The sequence below is a fragment of the Microtus pennsylvanicus genome, chromosome 11 (assembly GCF_037038515.1).
Source record: "Microtus pennsylvanicus isolate mMicPen1 chromosome 11, mMicPen1.hap1, whole genome shotgun sequence".
Taxonomy (NCBI): domain Eukaryota; kingdom Metazoa; phylum Chordata; class Mammalia; order Rodentia; family Cricetidae; genus Microtus; species Microtus pennsylvanicus.
In genome coordinates this window covers 25,702,782-25,722,912 of record NC_134589.1, presented here as the reverse complement: position 1 = coordinate 25,722,912, position 20,131 = coordinate 25,702,782, and the positions used below count along the sequence as shown (strand labels likewise).

General features: G+C 45.1%; 1 protein-coding gene across 1 annotated transcript in view; it reads left to right on the top strand.

The window, feature by feature from the left end:
• Skap1 (src kinase associated phosphoprotein 1) overlaps nt 1-20,131 on the top strand; it is a 288,633-nt gene that overhangs the window by 28,113 nt on the left and 240,389 nt on the right. The window lies entirely within an intron of this gene.

Sequence of the window (20,131 nt, the reverse complement as noted above, 5' to 3'; positions counted from 1 at the left end):
TGTGTGTTGATACCAATTGCTTTCAAAATACTGATAATGTGCGAAACCGCCAGCCATGTTTACTTATGTGGCATGGCAGTTGCATCTACCCCCTCTCCCCAAAAGTGAGATGTGAAAAAAATTCAAAAATCATCAAATCTGAGAGTTAATTACACACGAGAAATCCCGGAGCAATAGAAGAATCACTGGAGGCCATTTTCAAATGACTCATCTTTAGACACAGGAAAGCAATGCTTTAGGAGTTTGGCAAGTGTGTGTGTATGTGTGTGTGTATGTGTGTGTGTGTATGTGTGTGTGTATGTGTATGTGTATGTGTGTATGTGTGTGTATGTGTATGTGTGTGTATGTGTGTGTGCATGTGTGTGTATGTGTGTGTATGTGTATGTGTGTGTGTATGTGTGTGTGCATGTGTGTGTATGTGTGTGTGTATGTGTGTATGTGTGTGTATGTGTGTGTGTGTATGTGTGTGTATGTGTGTGTGTGTGTTATAGTTTGTATGTATTCACATGTATTCCCGCTCTATTGTTTTATAGCTTTAGATTCTTTTAACTCTTCAGTATTCCACTGCAGGGGAGCAAGACTGGTGAAGGGAAGCAAAAACTGTTCCTTCGGGTGAGACTTGGTCAACACTGGGTGGGGCCTTGGCTCTGGTTTTTAATTCCTGGCTCAGAAATCAATGACATTCGCCATGGTGGTGGAGTTGCTTGAATTGGAGTCTCGAGCTCTATGGCTGCCAGTGGGCTGGGCCCTTTTCCACCTTTGTGTGGTCCAGGATGACTGGCCAGAGAAAATGATAATTGTGTTGAATCGGCAGCGACCTTGGCACGCTCATCAGAACGTCAGTATCCATATCATAGCTCTTATATAGCCAACAATGGGGTAAGATTTCTGTAGCTACGACTATTGTGCCTGAAAGAGCCCAAGGAAGTATAGCATTCTAGCATTCTTCACCTATGACAAAGCAAATATGGACAGACGTTTCTACGATTCCGCGGAAACGAAGCCTGGTCATGGCATTGATGTCCCGAGCTATGCCTTTCATTGCCGCTCCTCAGACTGCCTCCTCGCCTCGAAAGACTAACAGCTTCCACATTCCAAGTCTGGGCTCTTATTGAGTTTTTGCAGCAAGACTGGGAGGAAAGTCGGCAAAGGCTCCTCCCTGCTTTATAGTTGTGGTCACCCCAGGATTAGCTCCAGATGTGAGACACCTGGGATGAAAAAGGCCTGATCTACACTCAGAACTCGATGACGTACCTACGCATTTGGAGAAACAGTAGGGCTTTTCTTCTGTGTTTGATCCAGTGGAGGCCATCTGCCAGCACCGACACACTGAGTGAGGGTAGGGATGAGGAGCAGAAGATTTTTATCACTGAGATACATATTACTCCTCTCTCGAGGGCCCTTCTGGGGACTCCTAACCCACATGCTCACTGTTGGAAGTCAAGGCCAGAGCCAATGGAAACAAACACGGTGTATTATTTCCTTTTGTGAAACTTGATAATACCAGAGGAGTTCCAACAGGAGACAAGTGGATTTATAAGACGTTTAAATGGGAAAAAAAATAAAGAAATAACTTTGTGTAACAGGTTTATGGCCCAAACTCCACAAACCCCAGGACATTTAGAATATAGACAGAAAACCTATCTGGAACAGGTTTCCTTGTGGGTGGCTAGCCATTTGCTCTGCGTGAAACAGGATACACTATTCTCAAGAAAATCTCATAAAAAGAATTCTGATTTTCTTTGGGAATCTTAGGTTTTGTTTTTTGCTTAACATGAGTTTAGTTTGAAAATCAGATTAAATCTGACAAAATCTATGACTCTGATATCTTTGTTATCTTAAAAAGAGACACAAGTTAGTCTGGTAAACTCTTGAGAGCCAGCGGGGTTGTAAAGTAGGACACTATAAATATCGTTACCATTAAGGGCATGGATTTAATTTACTTATGTTAGTTGTTGAGCTTACAAATTCCCCAAGCAAACACATTCAAATGAAGGTTTTTGTTTTGTTTTCTGTTTTCTTTTGTCTTGTTTTAATCAAGAACACTAATGTCTAATATGCTATTTGGATATTTGTGTATTCATGAGATTAAAGATTTGCTTGTATCTCTCTACCTTTAATCTCTCTCTGTCTCTCTGTCTCTCTGTCTCTCTGTCTCTCTCTCTCTCGTGTGTGTGTGTGTGTGTGTGTGTGTGTGTGTGTGTGTGTGTGTATGTTGCCTGCATGTATATCTGTAGACCAGAAGATGGCATCAGATCCCCTGGAACTGGAGTTACAGACAGTTGTGAGCATCATGTGGATGCTGGGAATTGAACCTGGGTCCTCTGGAAGAGCAGTCAGTGCTCTTAACCACTGAGCTATCTCTTACAGTCCCTAATTTCTGCTATTCATCCTGGAGTTTGAGTGCGAGTACAGAAAAACAGAGGTGCAAGACGCTTGAATGATCTGTGCAAGTGTAAACGGCTCTGAAAGGCACGGGAGCCACAGCATTCCCTGGACCAGTGCGTCTGTTGGTGAGCTAGATGTGGTAGCCTGCTCCTGTGGTTCCAGCACTCCGAGGCCAAGCACAGGGTTGCCATGAGCGAGGCCAGCTGGGGCTACAGAGTGAGACTCTCTACATAAAAAATAATACATAGACAAATAAAACCCAAAACAAACACATCCACGCTAGAAATAAAAAAGAACGTCTTCATATTTCATCCCTCTTCTTCCCTTCTCCTTAGAGGAAAGAAGCGATGACTTCTTTCCTGGGACAGGAACAGCTTCGTGGGTGAAGGTGCTTTGTCCCAAGCCTGACAACCTGAGTTCAACCCCTGGGAACCCATATAATGGGAGGAAAAGTAGTGACTCAAATCTGACCTGTGGCCTCGACGTGGCACGTGACAAACGCTTGCACAGAGTAAACATATAAATAAATATGTTCTAAGAAAATTTGAAAGGAAGGAAGGAAGGTGGGAGCGGGGCTGGGACACAGCTTAGTAACGGGCCCTGGCCTAGCTTTCATGAGGCCCTGGGTTTTGTCACTGACACCACAGATAAACACACAAAAGGAAAACCTACAGCAACTGCAGGTTAGCTATGTGTCAGGTGTCTGTATTAGCGTTTGTCGCTGAGTGAATGCGTATGGAGATGGCACAGTGGTGCTGAGATTTGGGGGACTCTCCTTCTGGGTGACTGAAGGGTTATTGATCCCCCAGTCTGAAATGCCCCACAGGTGAAGCTGATGCTTCCCGTTGGCTTCTTGGCTTACCGCGAAGGAGGATGACCTGAGGACGCGTGCTCCTGCATGGAAAGCTCTGTCCTTTCAGAGAAACCTCGATGGGTATGAACCTCCCTTGAACTTTATATTAATGTTTATCTTATTTATTCCTTTATTTGTGGGAGGTATTTGGGACCAGCTCCAAGATTAAATTGCCCCGTTTCTTCTCTTTTCCATGGGGCTACTGAGATGGTATCCGCAAGTAGAAGCTGTCCCCTTTGGGCATCTCATGAAATTAGTATTTCATGTGAGCAATTCAGAGATATAATATCTTCATATTTTTCCTGCTAAGTAGCAAGAATACAGTTTAGATGAAGAAATCTTTTCCTTTTTTATTAATTACTTATGTGTGTGTGCATGTGTGTGTACACGTGTATGTGTGTGTGTGCATGTGTATGTGTGTGTGCGAGTATATATGTGTGTGTGCATGTGTGCCTGCAAGTGTCCCATTGTGCCATGGTATACATGTGGCTGTCAGAGGGCACTTCGTGGAGTAGATTCTCTCCTTCTACTATGTGGCTCCCAGCAATCAATCTCAAATAACCAGATTTGCTTTTTAAATAAACATTTTTCTTCCTTCCTTCTTTTCCTTTAAGGTTGGTGCCCTTCATGAATCTTATTCTAATTTTAGTATATGTGCTGTTGGGCACGCCCATATGATGATGATAATGATTTTGAGACAGGGTCACATGTAGCACAGGCTGACCTTAAAGTTGCTGTGTATTTGAGGACGACCTTGAACATCTGATCCTTCGGCATCTACCTCCTGTGTGCTAGAATTACAGGCATAAGCATAATACCTGGTTTGATTTGGTTCTGGGACTTGAACCCATTTTCTGCATGTTAGGCCGGCACTCTTACAAACTGAGCTGTTACATCCTCAGATCCAAGGCTTTCTTTTTAAACTTCCAGATGGAAAGATAGGAATATTTTCTTGGACAGTACTTTCAGAGATAATAACGAACAAGCCCTTAGTGGCTCCGAATAAATACCCAGTAATAAAATTTACTTACAATCTTTTAATTTTGTATCTTTAAGATTTTAGGTTGAAGTTCAAGAAAATGTACTTCTAGTTTTCCTCAGCTGAGCTCCTTAGACAGAAAAATGTGTTCTATCAAGAATAAAAAGGGACTGGGTGCGGTGGTGGTGCTTGCCTTTAATACCAGCACAGTACTTGGAAGGAAGAGGCAGTCAGATCTCTGGTCTACAGAGCGAGTTCCAGGACAGCCAGGGCTGTTACACAGAGAAACCCTGTCTTGAAAAACCAAACCTAACCAAACCAAATAAAACAAGAGAATAAAGTGGGGGGGGGATGTAAAAGTGGGAAGGGGAGAAGAAGAAATAGGTTCATTGAGAGTGCATTAAAGAATTATGGTGGTAGCACTGGGGGAACACGATCAAAGTAAATACACGTGTAAATTTATGAAATAAAAAAGAAAAGAATAAAAAGGTGCTGGCTGGGTGGGAACATGCCCACACTCCCAGGCCTGGGGAGGCAGAGGCAGGAAGGCAGACACAGTTCAATGCCAGCTTGGGCTATGTAGTGATTCCCTGGCCATTGAGGGCTAGGAGACAGCCATGTGTGCCTTGGAGTCTCAGCTCCTCTCAGGAAGCTGAAGCAGGAAGATAGTTTGAGTCCAGGTGTTTGAGGCTTACCTGGTCTATGTCGTGAAACCCCATCTCAAAAAGAGAAAGGTGGAGGAGAGGGGGTGGGAGAGGGTGGGAGGGAAAGGGGAAAAGGGGGAAAGGAGTTTGCAGTGTGCCGCAGGCAGCAGGCAGGCGATACTTGTTCCCTAAAGGTAGGCTAAGCCATTCGAATATCTTCAATAAGCTGAACACTGCCTTCGAGCTAATGAGTTAGGTCCCGAGATTTGCTCCCCTCCTCTTAGAATCGGAGTCTTCATTATCACGCAGGCACATTCCTATTATCTGCTCGGCGTGGATTTGTCTTTGTCTCGGAAAATCCTCAGTGTCAAATTCTTAATGCAGGGAGCTTTCCTATTGTCTGTAAGTGGAGATGCTTAACCCGTACATTGTGTGAAGAAATCATTTGTAGGAAAGCACTGTCTTCATTTCACGACCGTTTGCTTTGCCCTTGATTTAAGTCCCATTAGGTCCCCAGCTAGTCTTTTGTCCCAGAGCTCTGCTGTGTTTTTCTGCTTATCAAAGGCCAGTGGGGAGAAATGCTCCTCTCCTGTTCGTCTGTTTGTGGGTTTCCAGGAACCTTGTGGGTTGGAGCCTTCCTGGCTGTGGCTTTCTCTCATTTGCATGCTTCCCTTATTTCTGGTATAGACCCACCCTGGAACCACTTTCTGTGTCCACTGGAGCAGAGGGAGGGAAGCTACAGAGAGCTCAGGGTCAGCTGACAGGAGCCGGGCTCTTTGTTCTAATGTTATTTCTATAACCTTGACCGAATCTCTTGACGGCTCTAATGATGATCTTAGCTTCCTTTCTAGATTGCCTGTCGGGTTTTTTTTTTTTATGAAAACAAATGCCATGAAAAGGCAAGTATGATTGTTGGAAAAATGATTACTGATTGTGTGTTTAAAAACAAAGCAAGCATTGCTAACTAAACCTTGAAGTCTCTGTTTGATTTCCTTTATGATGTCACTGTGTTTTTATTGTTTTCAGTTTGGGAAAAAAAATGATTTGGGAAACTTCATTTCTTGGGATTTCATTTGGTTTCAAGAGTCTGTTGAAAATGAGTTGAGCTTAACGTGGGGTTTTATCATGGCCCTACGCGAATCATTTCTTCTTTGTGGATCTGTTCCCCCACTGTGTAGCCTCATCTCGTCTCCCGAAGTGCCGCACTAGCAGGGCTGATAATGAACCCTGGTCCTTATCACGCTCAGCAAAGGGTTCAGAGAAGACGGGAAAAATCAATCCCACAGGAACTTCAGCATGCTCATATCCATATTTAACCCCGTGCGTTTAAAATGGAAATGAGCTATCGCGGGGATTCAGTTTTTTGATTTACACAAGATGTCACCACCTCCTTGGCAATGAGGATGTTTTACAGACCAACTGCTGACCCATTTGCAAAGATCTCGGCCTGCCGCCCAAGGGCTGGTGTTGGGTGTTCATATTTCTTTCAAATGCTCAGCACTGTCTTGCAAGAGCTTTGATTTTCTGGACTTCAAAGGGTACCCCTTTCAAGGCCAAACTTCTGAAGAGGGGGAAATCAGTTTAAGAGAACAGCCTAGGCAGGAACAGCTACCCTTGTCTGCAATTGGTGCAATCTGGTGATTAATAGGGAATTTGCGAGCCAGTGGAACTATGGGCTTGCAAACTCCAATATGACACCGTGCTATGTGCGACATGGAACCTGCACTTGGAGTGACCTAGTCAGCCCAGTTTCCAATAGCTTTGCTGGGACGATGCTGTGGCCAACATAAGATTAATAATTAAACTCTCCAACCCAAGCTCCCTCTTGACTTTGTGAGCCTTGTGAAGGTTTTTGCTATAATTTACCCCAAAAAACCATTTTTGCTCGCATGCCCTCCAATTAGCTATTTCTCTAATTAAGGGGTGACTCACTCGTGAATCCTGCCCTAACCACAAGGCCCGTCTTTACATTTTGTGAATTGGGACTTATCTACCAAGTGCTTTGTGTTTTTGTTGATGAGAGAACAGATGCCCCAGACATTACTCAAAGTAGCGGAATTAAAAAAAGATTAAGATGTAGAATTCAGGATGTCTAATTGGTTAATTTATTCAGCTAAATCATTAAAGATGAAATGGCATCCTTCAAAAAAATTATTGGTTCGAAAGAATTATTGATAATTGCTGTCGTCTAGTTAATGGTCGGCGTCCAGAGTGTTTGTGGGTGGGAGATACCCAGGCTTATGCCGGTTTAATATGGACGGATGGACACTGTGGAACCAAGCAAACATAACAAGCCGTGAAACAGGAGTCTAGGCTGTGGCTAGATACGGGGCTTATTCCAACTTTTATGCACATTTGAAAGTTTCTATAACAGACTATTATAAAAATATGCGGTTGGTTTGACTTAGCGATTTAAAAACCATTGACTTTATCTGCCGTGGTCTTGAACAATCACAGACTTCCTTAATTTGAAATGTAATAGCACATATTTGAGGTTTTTAAGAGCGATGGCGTTCTGGGAGTAGCCTAATTATTTTGGGTTGCTCCTAAGCTCAGGGAAAACCCTCTAGTTCGTTGTCACTGACGTGAGTAACAGGAAGTGGTTAACTTTCGCGCTTCTTTAAAACTTCTAGGCCAGCAATTATTGGAGCTGAGATTCAATTCTAACATTCTGCCCAGGAGATCTTGAAATTTTGATTTTTTTTTTAAAGGAAAGGCAATTTCTGACTTTTCTCATAAATTTGATAAAAGGAAAGCTAATATGAGATTGGTAGTCCAGTAGGAAATGGAAGTCAATTTTACATTTTTTAAATCATTTTATGGTATTAAAAATGACAGAGGTCAGAAACAAAGCCCTTATTCTTTTATTGAACTAGAATTGAAAGTGGCAGAAAATCATTTTGGCCCCAAGTGCAGTAAATGTTATCACTAAAACATGTTCGGGGGCTATTAGGACAGTCTCTCAAGCACCAGCGACGAGAGTTCACAAAACAAAACCTGATTCTTTTTCTGTCCTTATCTTGAAGTTATTAGATGTACAGGAGCTGAAAGTATCCTGGTTCTAAGAGGACAGGGAACGGAGCCTGCGCTGAAAACCGATAATGTCTTTATTCTGGTGAAGCGCAGTGCAGCAAATGGGTGGTATGTGTGCCTCGGCACGGAGGCCACAGGGACGAGCGCCCCTGAGCCAGGCCCAGCACCGAAGGATCCAGGACCAGAGAATATTGGACTCACGGAGCAGTGAGGTGCTGGTGAAAATAGGAGGGATGGAAGTGGTGTTATTCATTAAAAGAACTTTTGGGGGAACAGTGGTTAAAGCACTGACTGCTAGATCTCAGGGAGAGGAAAGGCAGGGGGTGCTGGGAGGGGAAACTGTGGTTGGGATGTGTCAAAATCGAAAAATACATAGAAAAAAAAAGAGCACTGGCTGCTCTTGCAGAGGGCCTGGGATCAGCTCCTGGTACCACATGGCAGCTCACAAACTGTCCATAACTCCAGTTCCAGGGGATCTGATGCCCTCTTCTGGACTCTGCAGGCACCAGGCACGCGAATGGTGCAAAGACATACATGTAGGTGAAATACCCATACACATAAAATAAAATAAAAATATTTTTAAAATTGAAAAAAAGTTGTCAGAAGATTTTATTTAACAAGCAGACAGCACCGACTTCTGCTTTGTTACAAGAACCTGGTAGGAGCGAGCTCTCCAGTCCATCTGGGAAAAACCAATCATTTCGGAGTGCGCAGGGAGATTATGCCTCAGAATTTTGTGTAAATGAAGCAGGTTGGCAGGCATATGTTTGCTGATCCAAAAAATGATTAAAATTCAGAATAAGTGTGACTCTTGTGAAATTAAGTTTTCAGGTTCCAGCCAGTGCTCTGTATGGCCATATGGTATAACCAGAATTAATTGCTGTTCCCAGCCTCTTATTCTCTTACTGAATACTTAGGTGCCTTGTTTGAAACACTGGAGGTTCCACAGATGCACTTAATCACACGAGATGGCTGTCTGACAAGTTGGTGGAGTGTGTGCAGCTAACGGTCGCCTGGAAGAAACTTCTAATGCGTTCTTGCTTCCCTTCCGTGCCTCCACCTCTCATTCTGTCCTCTTTACAAATATCTATATATATACTCATATACCTAATATATTAAAGCTAGGAAATGCATAGGTGCACAGGAAGCTTAGAAAGAAAGAGATGAGAGAGTGTCCAAACAGTGCAAATAGAAAAGATGAAGCAAGGAATAGTCTTTGCTCTCATTTGCTCGTTGGTTCTCCTGGAAACCTAGCAATGCAGAGTCTCAGGCTCCAGGCCAGCAGAGTTCCTGGGTGGAATCTGTGTTTGATGTCTTTTATCTAACAGTCTAAGTGAATCTATGATGAAAAGCTCCAAGATTCCCAACTATGTATTGGAGTCCCATGGGAACATACTCACCGTCACTCCCTTCCTCTCTGTGACTGTCGCCAGCTCTCTACCTCTGGCTACCTTCCCTGTCAGCTCTGTACTTCCTTGTCCCTGCCACCTCTGCTACCTTCTGAATTCTCCCCTGCATCCTCTAGAACCCATGTCCTGTTTCACCCAGACCCCACTGGATCCTGAACCTCTTTTCTCCATCTGTGTCTGTGTGACGTGTGGCTCTCAGTCCTCTTAAAAAGAATGAGTGTTTTCCAGAAGTGCTTTTGGCATTCTTCAAGTTCCTGGCTGCCACTCCTAGCCCCTCCCTGTTCAATATCTTTCCCTTTGAGGTCTGTCCTGGTGGCTCTGCAATCCTTTGCCCTACTATTATCCCTTGCATCCAGAATCCTTCCTCATACTGTTTGAAAACTGAAATCTTTTTGCTTGTGTTTATTTGTTTGTTTTTGAGACAGGGTCTTACCTCATAGCTCTGACTGACCTGGAACTCGTTATGTAGACCAGGCTGGCCTTAAACTCACAGATCCTCCTGCCTTTGCTCCCCAAGCGCTGAGATCAAAGTGCACCGCCATGCCCCACACCCTACCTAGGACTGAAGTATTGATAGATTGTGTCATAGTTCCTCTGGTCCTGCCACTGTCCCCCTCTCTTACCTAAAGTTAGATTGTCCCCTCCTCATCACATCTTCTGAACATTATGAAAATGTGCTCCTCAGGTTAAGAACACGCTTTGTCTTAAAGAGCCGTCCCCTCCCTAGCTACTGTCTTATCTCTTGTCCTGAAAAGGCAGACATCTTGAAGTCCAGACCATCCACTTCTGCTTTCCTCTTTCCTGGTCTATCCTGAGTTCTTTATTACCTCTTAATGCATCTTCTGCTCCAGGAAAGCCACTCCTGTTGGTCCAGTGACTCTGGTCGCCACATCCAGGTGACGCTCTGGTGTTCATCTTTGGTCTTCCAAGTATCGGGTGGCTTGGATTCCTTTCCCCTTCTCAGAAATTCAAAAACTGGGCTGGAGAGGTGACTCAGCGGTTAAGAGCACTGGCTGCTCTTCCAGAGGAACTGAGTTCAATTCCCAGCAACCACATGGTGGCTCAAAATCATCTATCATGGGATCCAGTGCCCTCTTCTGGCATACAGACATACATACAAGTATACATACATAGAAATTAAAAAAAGAAAGGAAAAAAAAAGAAATTAAAGAGCCTACTCCCCCTGCTGATCCTCCCTTTCTTTCATTGTGTCTGCGTACTTTCTGTAGGCTCTTGCTTGAGCTTCTTTTACCACCCCAGCGGCTTGTTCCTTCCCTGGGCACCAGCTCTACAGCTCAGCAGCAGTTCTGTCTTCCAGGTACCCAGCAGCATGTCGGATGGCTCCTAACGGGTGTTCGTGAAACCTCAGCACCACTGCAGGAGTGCTGGTCCCCACCCAGCAGTCACGCTCCATCCTCTAGCCCAGGCGTGAGTCAGTGTCAGCCATTTCGCTTTGGTTGTTCTAGGGTTTCTGTGGAATCCTGCTAGTCTCTCTCGGGAAAGTCCTGTGCTTGAGAGAGGGCAGCGCTGACCAGCAGCAGTCTGTAGGCGTGGCTCTTGGCGTTTCGCTGGAAAGGCAAGAAGAGCCCGGTTTGACACTAGCTCAGGAATCAGCCTCTAGACTTTCTGTTTTGTAGAAAATGTAAACCCCATTTACACATCTAAATGCCTGTTGGTTAGGTTCCCTGTTCTTGCTGCTGGAGACTCTGAACTGCCGTATGTCCAAGACTGGCCTGTTGTCTGTATTCTACTCTCCCCGAGTCTCCTCCATTACCACCCCGGGGTTGGACTCTCAGAGTCCTGGAAGTCATTCCTAACTTCTCTCCGATCTTTCAACAAGGCCTACTGATGTTCACCCTTAATGCGTGTCCCTCTTTGTATCCCCTCTGCCACTGGCTAACCATTAACCTTCACAAAATGATTCAAGTGTCGTGGCATCCCTCTCTCCCTTCCTCCCTACTGTCCTCCCTCCCTCCTTTCCTCCTTCCTTCCTTCTTTCCTCTCTTTCTTTTTAACGCAGGGTCTCGTATGTAGACCAGCTGGTCTCGAACTCATAGCTACCCACCTTCTCTATCTCCCGCGTGCTAGGGAGTAAAGCTTTGCCTCATCTCACGTCAGATATTCCTTTCGTGTTCTCGGTCCCAGTTTATTTGGGTTGGTTTTGTTCCTCCATTTTGTTAAGAGAGTCGACTTTTACAAAACGGTAATTTAATCATCCGTGCTATAGGAGAGTTCCAGATACAGAATGACAGCCTGTGGGTGAAAAAGTGGGCTGAAAAAATACTAAATCTCACAGCGGAAAATCCCTGAAAACAGCAACAATAACAAAAAGACCAAAATGTCCATGGTAGTAATTTCTGGCAAGTGGAGTTTAACATTTTATTTGTTTATTTGTATTTTCTGACTCTCTGTGGTGAACATTTATTCAATAGCAAGTTACCAAAATTAAAGTCCTTTGCGTTTTTAAAAGCAGGCAGAGCGGAAATGCCGGAAGGAATTTGGTTCCCAGGTGGGAGAAGGGCTGGTCCTGAGGCAGGAGGAGCTGGCCCTTCCACTGTGCAGCCTAGGTCACTATCTGTAAACAAGCCGCTGTATCTGGAGGTGTTTCATGCTATGCATCAGAGTACACACACAAAGTGAAATCAATTCTGGGCCATCTGAAATACTGTCCTTTGAATGCTTTCTGATGAGTTGGGGATTTTTTTTTCTTTTTCTTTTCCTTTTTTTTTTCTTTCTTAAGTAAAGGAAGTTCACTGTCAAGGTCCTCATGAAATGAGGTGTCACTGACAGAGCGACTTCCGTTCCTGAGCTGTTATCCCTTCGAGCGAACCCAGGATGAATTCTTCATTAGAAGGGGATTAGAGTGCTCTCTAAGTCTATTTAGCAAAGCATTTGTATTTGTCCGACCACTTTTCCGAGCCCTGGTGTTTGAGTAAACCATTCACTTCCTCCTTCTCAAAACATCAGTCACCGTGATTGATTTTTATGTTGGTCATAAAGAGAAATGGAATCAGCTAAAAGCAGGGTGAGGATTACAGGGTGGAAGTGGTTAATTTACTTAACAATATGTATTGGCTATTTGTTTACGTTGGGCTTGATGCCAGGTGATGAAGCCAGTGTCACAGGAAACAACCTTGTTTTCCAAGCAGTTCTTGGACCGGTCAGTGGCCAGACTCATCATGGACACTCCTGCCCACAGATGCCCTCCTAGAAGGCCTCAAATGTTTGCTTTTAATTTATTCTGTATGTGCAGTTTTACTACTCAGAGAATCATTGGTGTTTAACATCTGCTTTTAAAATAAAAATTCACCTAGAAAGTTAGGAAACTCAGTTTTCATTCCTGCCCAATGGTTTTCTTCTAACTTTTTCATTCTCTCTGAAGTGAGCAGATCCTGCGGCCAGCAGGGCACTGAGAATAAGTGACTGTTGAATGCCCACCCCACAATGGCACCCATGGCACCACTTCCAAGAATGAGGGGACACTGAGGAAGAGGGTGTGGAAAAGTGTGAGAGCTGGGGGATGGGAGGAGGCTATGAAATCCTGTCTCTGGGTGGTGCCTTAGTCGATGTTCCAGGACTGCAAAGAGACACCATGACCACAGCAACTCTTACACAGGGAAGCATTCATCCGGGGCCTGCTTTCAGCTCAGAGGTTTAGTCCATTGTCATCGTGGTGGGACATGGCACCATCAGGTAGACATGGTGCTGGAGAAGGAGCTGAGAGTTCTACATCCGGATCCACAGGCAGCAGGAACAGAAATATCCTGGATCTGGCTTGAGCTTGGGAAACCCCAAATCACACTCCCAGTGACACACTTCCTCCAACAAGGCCACACCTCCTCCAACAAGGCCACACAATCTCTCTCTAATGGTACCACTCCCCGATGACCAAGCATTCAAATATATGAAAGCCTGTGGGGGCTTTCATATTCAAACCACCACAGGCATTACATGGCCATTATATTCATGGGCTCACAGTAGCTGTGGTGGCCTGTATGGGTCCTGTACAAGACTGGCCTCATCATCTTTTAGTTGTGGATGATGGAGACCCTATTTGCCGGGTCCCTTCTCAAGGAACTATCGGCAGTTGACAATGACACAGCCACCGGTGAGCTGTTTACGCTTCATGCTGCCATGTTGTTTCCGCGTTCACCCCTTCTCAGAAGGCCCTGCCTAAACCTTGTGGCTCACAAACCAAAAGAGACGTAATATGGGAAGGGAACTTATTGGGAACAAGTATTAGTGGGGATTGGAGGGGAAGAAGGGGCTGAGTCTGGCCAGAACGTATTGTATATATATATGTATGTAATTATCAAAGAATAAGTAAATTAATTTAAAAAAGGCACAGGAAGAAATATGAGCTGCAGCCTGGGAAATGAAACACTTGAAGATTTGTGAAATTTCCCTATATTTTGTCTTACATTTCATTTTTTTTAAAAAAAGATTTTTAAAAATGTACTTATAATTCTGTATATTTATGTGTACTTCTATGTGGGTGTGTGCACATGAATGCAGGTGCCCACAGAGGCCAGAGATGTCAGCTGTCCTGGATCTGGAGTTACAGGCGGCTGCGAACTCCCTGACATGGGGCCTGGGACCCAAGCTCAAATCCTGTTCAAGGAGAGTTCGTGCTTTCAATCCCTGCACCATCTCTCCAGTAGTTTCTTTAAATTGTGCTACAACATATGTTCCAAAATTCTAAAAGAACGAAGAAAAGAGAAACTTCAATGGCTCACACTTATGAGCGCTGTGCTGTGTGGGCTAGATACGCTGAGGCTCAGCACGAGGAAGAAGAGTGAAGATCTCAGAGGCTGTCACAACCTGCCCAGAAGGGGAATAGCCACAGTGCCCAGCAGGGACAGTCACAGCTCACTATCAGGCACTAAGCCTGGGTCTAACCTTCCACCAATTAACTTACTATCTAGTCTCTACATCAGGCGCGTGAGGTGGGCACTGTCAGAGTCTCTGTCTGGCTGACGGAGAGAGCTGAAGTTCAGAGAAGTAACTCGTGTGTCCAGGGTTGCACAGCACGAGATTCTGGGATGGGGACTTTGATCCAGGTCGTGTCCTGTCTTTGTTGAGACTCGGTTACTTCATAACAAGAACAGTGAGCTGGCACTGTTCAGCCACTTCTGAAAAGTACAAATTGCTCAAGTTCACATATTGCTTGTGTGCAGTGTCAACATCATAAACAATACCAGTTTATTCATCCAAAGGCTCAACAAAAGTTTGCTGAGCATATGCTATATACAAAGTGATTTTGTGGCGAACACAACACAGGCCTTTGGGGCAAGAGAAACCAAATGCATCTATAAGACTCTCATTTGTAGGGTCATTGTTACACGCATGAACATATCTAACATGATACCAGTTAGTAATAGGTACTCAACAGTTAGTTCCAAGAGACTTACAGTCCGATGGGAAAGACAAAAGAGCATGCACGGGTAACTCAAATTCAGGATGCACCAAGGCGAAGGCTTTAGAAAGGGAACAGGCAGGTAGTTCGGGAAACACTCAGTAGGAGCTCCCTTCCAGCTTGAGGGCTGGAGAGAGCTGTCAGCAGGGAGTTGGCATCACAGGCTGGCCGAGGTGAAGGTGTGGGGGTTTGGTGAGACCCATGGCACACAGTAATAACATCTTCCTAGACGAGGAGATGGAGGTGAGGTGTGGCTGAGAACCAAAGCATCATGGGAAATGTGGCAAAGAAGACAGGTGGAATCCAATCATGGAGAGTCTGGGGGTAAAGCAGGGTGCAGGGAACAGTATGCCAGGGAAGGGTGTCTTATTAGAGCTTTGGACTGCGTCTGGGTCTTTGGTGTCAGGGTTGAGGCTGCTGAGAGGCAGGAGATGGAAAGAGAAGGATGTGAAAGGTTTCTCTGAGTTCTATGTCCAGAAAAAATGAGAAAAATCTCCTTTGCTACCGTTTCTGTTGCCCTCGGGCTTTAATGGGGTATGTAAAACACAGCATATGTAATATGTAGCATTTCGTTTGTAATGGACAGCATCTGGTGACCTTTGTGTCTGTAGGCAGATACGTTCCAGACGGCTGACTGTACACGTCAGCTTTTGAAATGTGATTGACTTGTAGGTTGAGGATTGTTTACTGTGCTTCAAATCTCTTAAGAGAACTGACTAGATCTTTGACTCTAGCCCTGACACCTTACTCCCATCCATTATTTTGTTTCACGAAGCAAAGTCCAAACACCTGGAAATGAACTTTTGAAATATAGCTTATTTCTGAACTAGGATGACCTGTTTAAAATTTCCTTAGCAATCAGGCAGTGGCGGTGCACGCTTTTAATCCCAGCACTCAGGAGGCAGAGGTAGGTGAATCTCTGTGAGTTTGAGGCCGGCCTGGTCTACAGCGTTAGTTCCAGGACAGCCAGGAATACATAGTGAGACTCTGTCTCAAAAACACAAAAAAAGATAAAAAAATAAAATAAATAGATGAAATTTTCTTAGTAGGCCAGTAATTGACAGAGCACATGTGCATGCGTGCGCGTGTGTATGTGTGTCCATGTGTGCACACGCTTGTGCCACAGCACTTGTTTGTAGGTCAGAGGGCAACCGGAACAGGCTAAGCTGAATCTACCTTGGATCTAGACCCCCATCATCTACCGTGTTTAAAACAGTCTCTTGTTTGCCACAGTACGCACCAAACCAGCTGGTTCATGAGCTTCTGGGGATCCTCCTGTCCCCACTTTCCATCTCCCCATGGACATGCTGGGATTACAGATGTGCAAACTGCATCTGGTTTTATGTGGGGGTCTGGGGCATGAACTCTGATCCTCATGTTTGCACAGCAAAACAAATATTTTACTCACTAAACCATCCCCAAGTCCCCAACTGACTTTTAGCAATAAAAGGGAAGGAGTGGAGAGGGGTCCATCAAACAGCAGAGACTGTTGGTGAGAAAGAACTCTTGTGTGCCTGGGAATGGTTGCGGGGAAGATTGTACTAGTTGGCCACTGACCGCATGCCAGCCTTCTGGGGTAAGCGGCTGAGTGAGTGTTTACACACTGCCTTTTGTGTTCAGAGTCTTCTGGCAATGTCTCACGACATTTTTGATAGCAGCGAATCCCACAAAGGTAGGGCAGATCTGGAAGGCCAGAGATTGACTGGTTGGTTGTGGTCGAACCACCAGGGGCCTCGGGCCTGCATTGATACAGCCACAAACCTTGTTGTGCTCATTCGTCTTTGGATCAAAGTCTGTCCCACTCTTTATGATTTAGAGAATTGAGACTTGACGCAAGGGTCTAGCGCCTACTGCTATAGCTCTGTCCAAAGAAATCAATGGGGAAGAGTGATGAGCAGCGCGGAACCACGTAAGGAAGGAAGAAAGAGACTGGAGATAAATCAGGAAGCAGGCCGGGGTGAATGGAGGTGAACTGTGAGAAATCATTTTAAAACGATTTCTGAATTTTTGTATGGACATCTCTCTTCTTGGCCAGTGTCCAGAGGAATGGGAGTTTTAACGAGGATCTCAGCAGCTCTTTGGTGACTGACAAAAGCTTGCTTCTCAGGGGCTGCACTTGCTTGCTTATTCAGATTTTCGTGAAATGGGAGGGAGGGAAATAATATTATGGGGCTGCACTTGCTTGCTTATTCAGATTTTCGTGAAATGGGAGGGAGGGAAATAATATTATGTCTTTAATTATAAGTCTGTTGTTATTTTCCAATTAATCTGTGTCAGTAGCCTTAGCGTTTGTATTAAATCATTTTCTTCATGAAGGCTTTTAGTGAGGAACCAAATTGATAGTATTTATATATCAGATACTTGCTACTTCAGTGTGTATTCGGCGGTGTCTTTTGAAGCATGCTTTTGCTGGTCATCTTGTGCTTAGTCTTTGAAACCAAACTTTGGCAAACAAACAAACAAGCAAGCAAACAAACAAAAAACTCTCTTTGCTTGCATTGAGGATTTATTTCTTTATTTATAAGGCAGAGTCTTCAAATCAAAGAACCCAAGCTGGTTTTGAGCTTGTAAACCCTCTGACTTTAGTGCTGGCGTTGCAAGTGTGTGTCATTATACCTAGCCACCGGACGATGATTTTAATTTAGCAAAGCAGTCTTAATTTTAGTTTCCTCCTACCGTACGCTTTTCCTTCCTCCACCTTGCCTTGTGTGAGTAGCTTGGAGTAAATCTATGCTCTTGCCTACTCTATATGTGGCTTGGGATGCACTGCCTCTCTGGTGCCTCCCTGAGATGTCCTGTACAGCTGCTTGGAGCCCAGAGAGCTCTCAGTGCGTCTGACTTAGTAAGCATTTATTGAACACACGTTCTGTGCCCCTTCCTCCTGCAGCTCGAGGACATGTGAGATTACAATGCAGTGGGATGGAGTGCGCAGGTGTGCTAACACAGGAGCCTGGGCTCGGCCGCAGAGCTCCAGCAAGTGTTTGCAGAGGAAGGAGGCACAAAGGGAAAGGCGTGACGGCAGCAACATGCAACAGCGCAAACGGGAGTGGGAGACTTTGCTCCCCGAGAGCTGGGACGAGGCGTTGAAGGATTTGAAGCAAGAGCCTTTGAGGTCATTAGAATCATGCCAGTGTTAATGACATGAACAGCTGATGCTGATTAGAAGCCCGCCAGGTGCCAGGTGTGATGTTCTGTATGAGGATTGCCTCTGTTAGTTCTCAAGAATTATACAAAACAGGGATGATTCGCTTATATCTGTCTTAAAGGCGAGGAAATGGAGTCTGTCTCTCAGGTCTCACTATTAAAAGATAGAGCCAGGACTCCCCTGCAGACCCTTCTGGAGAGCCTTGGCTCTTCGCCGCTGCTACAGTAACCTTTCTATCAGCGTTGGAGATACAGAGTCAGAGGGATGAGGGCAGATGGACCAGTAGACCATCTGGCTATACTGGACTTGGTGGTGCATTCTGAGGACTCGGATGAATGGATTCAGGGGCTGCAGAGATGGGTTAAAAGGATGACAAGGAAGTAGGCTGGGTGGCTGATGGATACACAAACCAATAGAGAAAGAGGTAGAAAAGGATTCTTAGTTCTAGTTGGGTGGATGGAGAGATCTGGGGACTTCTGGAATGAAGTCCCCAGAAAAGAGTTGACTGATAGTCTCTCTTGCTTCTGAACATTTTCACTAATATTAAAGCATTCAGCAGGAGTGGACACTGTTTGTCAAGTCTCGGGCTGTTGGTTTCTTCCCTTGGCAGCCCGAGCTCCAGGGTTCATCTCTCCAGTCTTCTCATTCACTCTTGCCCTTCTGCCTCACAAGCCTAGAAAGATCTGAACCTTGATAGGATCAGCTGTCCAACCTCTCTGCTTCTGCACTTGGGCAGCTCACGGGGGCCGGAGAACAATGATGTAATGAATCCCTACCACAGTAAGTCCCAGTCTCCAACCACAGATGAGCACCTTAGCGATGCTTGGCAATCAGTTCACAGACCCCAGGCCGGCCACTGCCTCCATCTCCCTCAGTGCCCTTTCACCTTCATCTCATTGTGCCAGCTCCCACCAGAGGGCAACAGGCTTTGGGTCGGAGCTCATCCAGTATCCTGCTCTGCCCCCTCTTTAAACATACCCGCTATAGGGTGTGAAGCTGGTCTCTGCCATCTGCTCTGCCGACCAGCCTGCCTGGGCCCGCCCTCTCTGCGACCTCAGTATTCTTTACCTGCAGCAAAATGACAGGTACTGGCCTTATCCAGGCCCGGGCACTTCTGGCTTTCAGTTTTTATCATTTTGGTGTTCTGGATCAATCACACAACTTCCACACAATTTGACTGTTTTAGACGAACTGGTTCAGGTTTGAGTTTTTTTGTGTCCTTAGTCCCTCATGGCAAATAGCAGGCATTTATTAACCTCATGGTTACGGAGAGAATGAACTCCACTTTCATTCCTGGGATAGAGTGGAGTGAAATCCACGCGTGGATTGCCTGGATGAGTTCCAAAAGGCTGAAGTTGAAATTTTTTGTGTGTGTAACAGTTGCCACCAGGTGAATGATATGGCCGTGTTCATAACAAGGAAAATACCGAATATATGCTAATATGTGGTGTTTGACCACAAAGATTTCGAAGTGATTTTTTTATAGCAACCACTTCATTTTCAAACAAACAGCCCATTTTTAAACCTGTGCGCCATTCTGCACAAGATAAGCTAAGGTGGCTACACCGTGTACACTTGTAAATTCCTGTGGTGGGGGCTGGGATGGCTCAGTGGTTAAGAGCATGCACTGCTCTTCTGAAGGTCCAGGGTTCGATTCCCAGCACCCACATCAGTTGGTTCACAACCACCTCTAGTTCCGACTCCAGGGGACCCACCTCCTCTGACCTCCATGAGATTAAAAAAAGAAAACATTCCATCCTGCAGGGAAGCTCCTTAAGCAGGACGGTAAAAAGTCAGTTCCTGAGGTGCAGTCAGATAACTTTCCCATCTGTCAGGTGAAGGCTAAGTTAAATGATCGGAAAGGTCCTCATGGCTGTAAAATCTGGTGAGTGTTAGGATCCAGTCACAGGGTCGTATAGGTGGCAGTTGTTCACAGCAAGGTGTCCTAGTGGTCGATATGAATTTATCTGGTTCCAGAAATAAAATAAAATCAAGTCTCCAACCATCAACAATGACAAAAATCATAGAGACAAAGTTTAAAATATGATAATCAGCCAGAGTACTACCCGTGTGAGCATCCCGCGTGAGCATCCTGTGTGAGCATCCGTGTGAGCATCCCGTGTGAGCATCCGTGTTGTCTCCAGCACCCAGGCGTAGAACCAGAGGTGTCTCTGATTTTTTTTTTTCTGGGCTATCTGCCCATGGCCTGTCTCCCACTCATTAGTCAATCTCCTGCCTTTTCAACTCCTTCTCCAGTAGCTTAA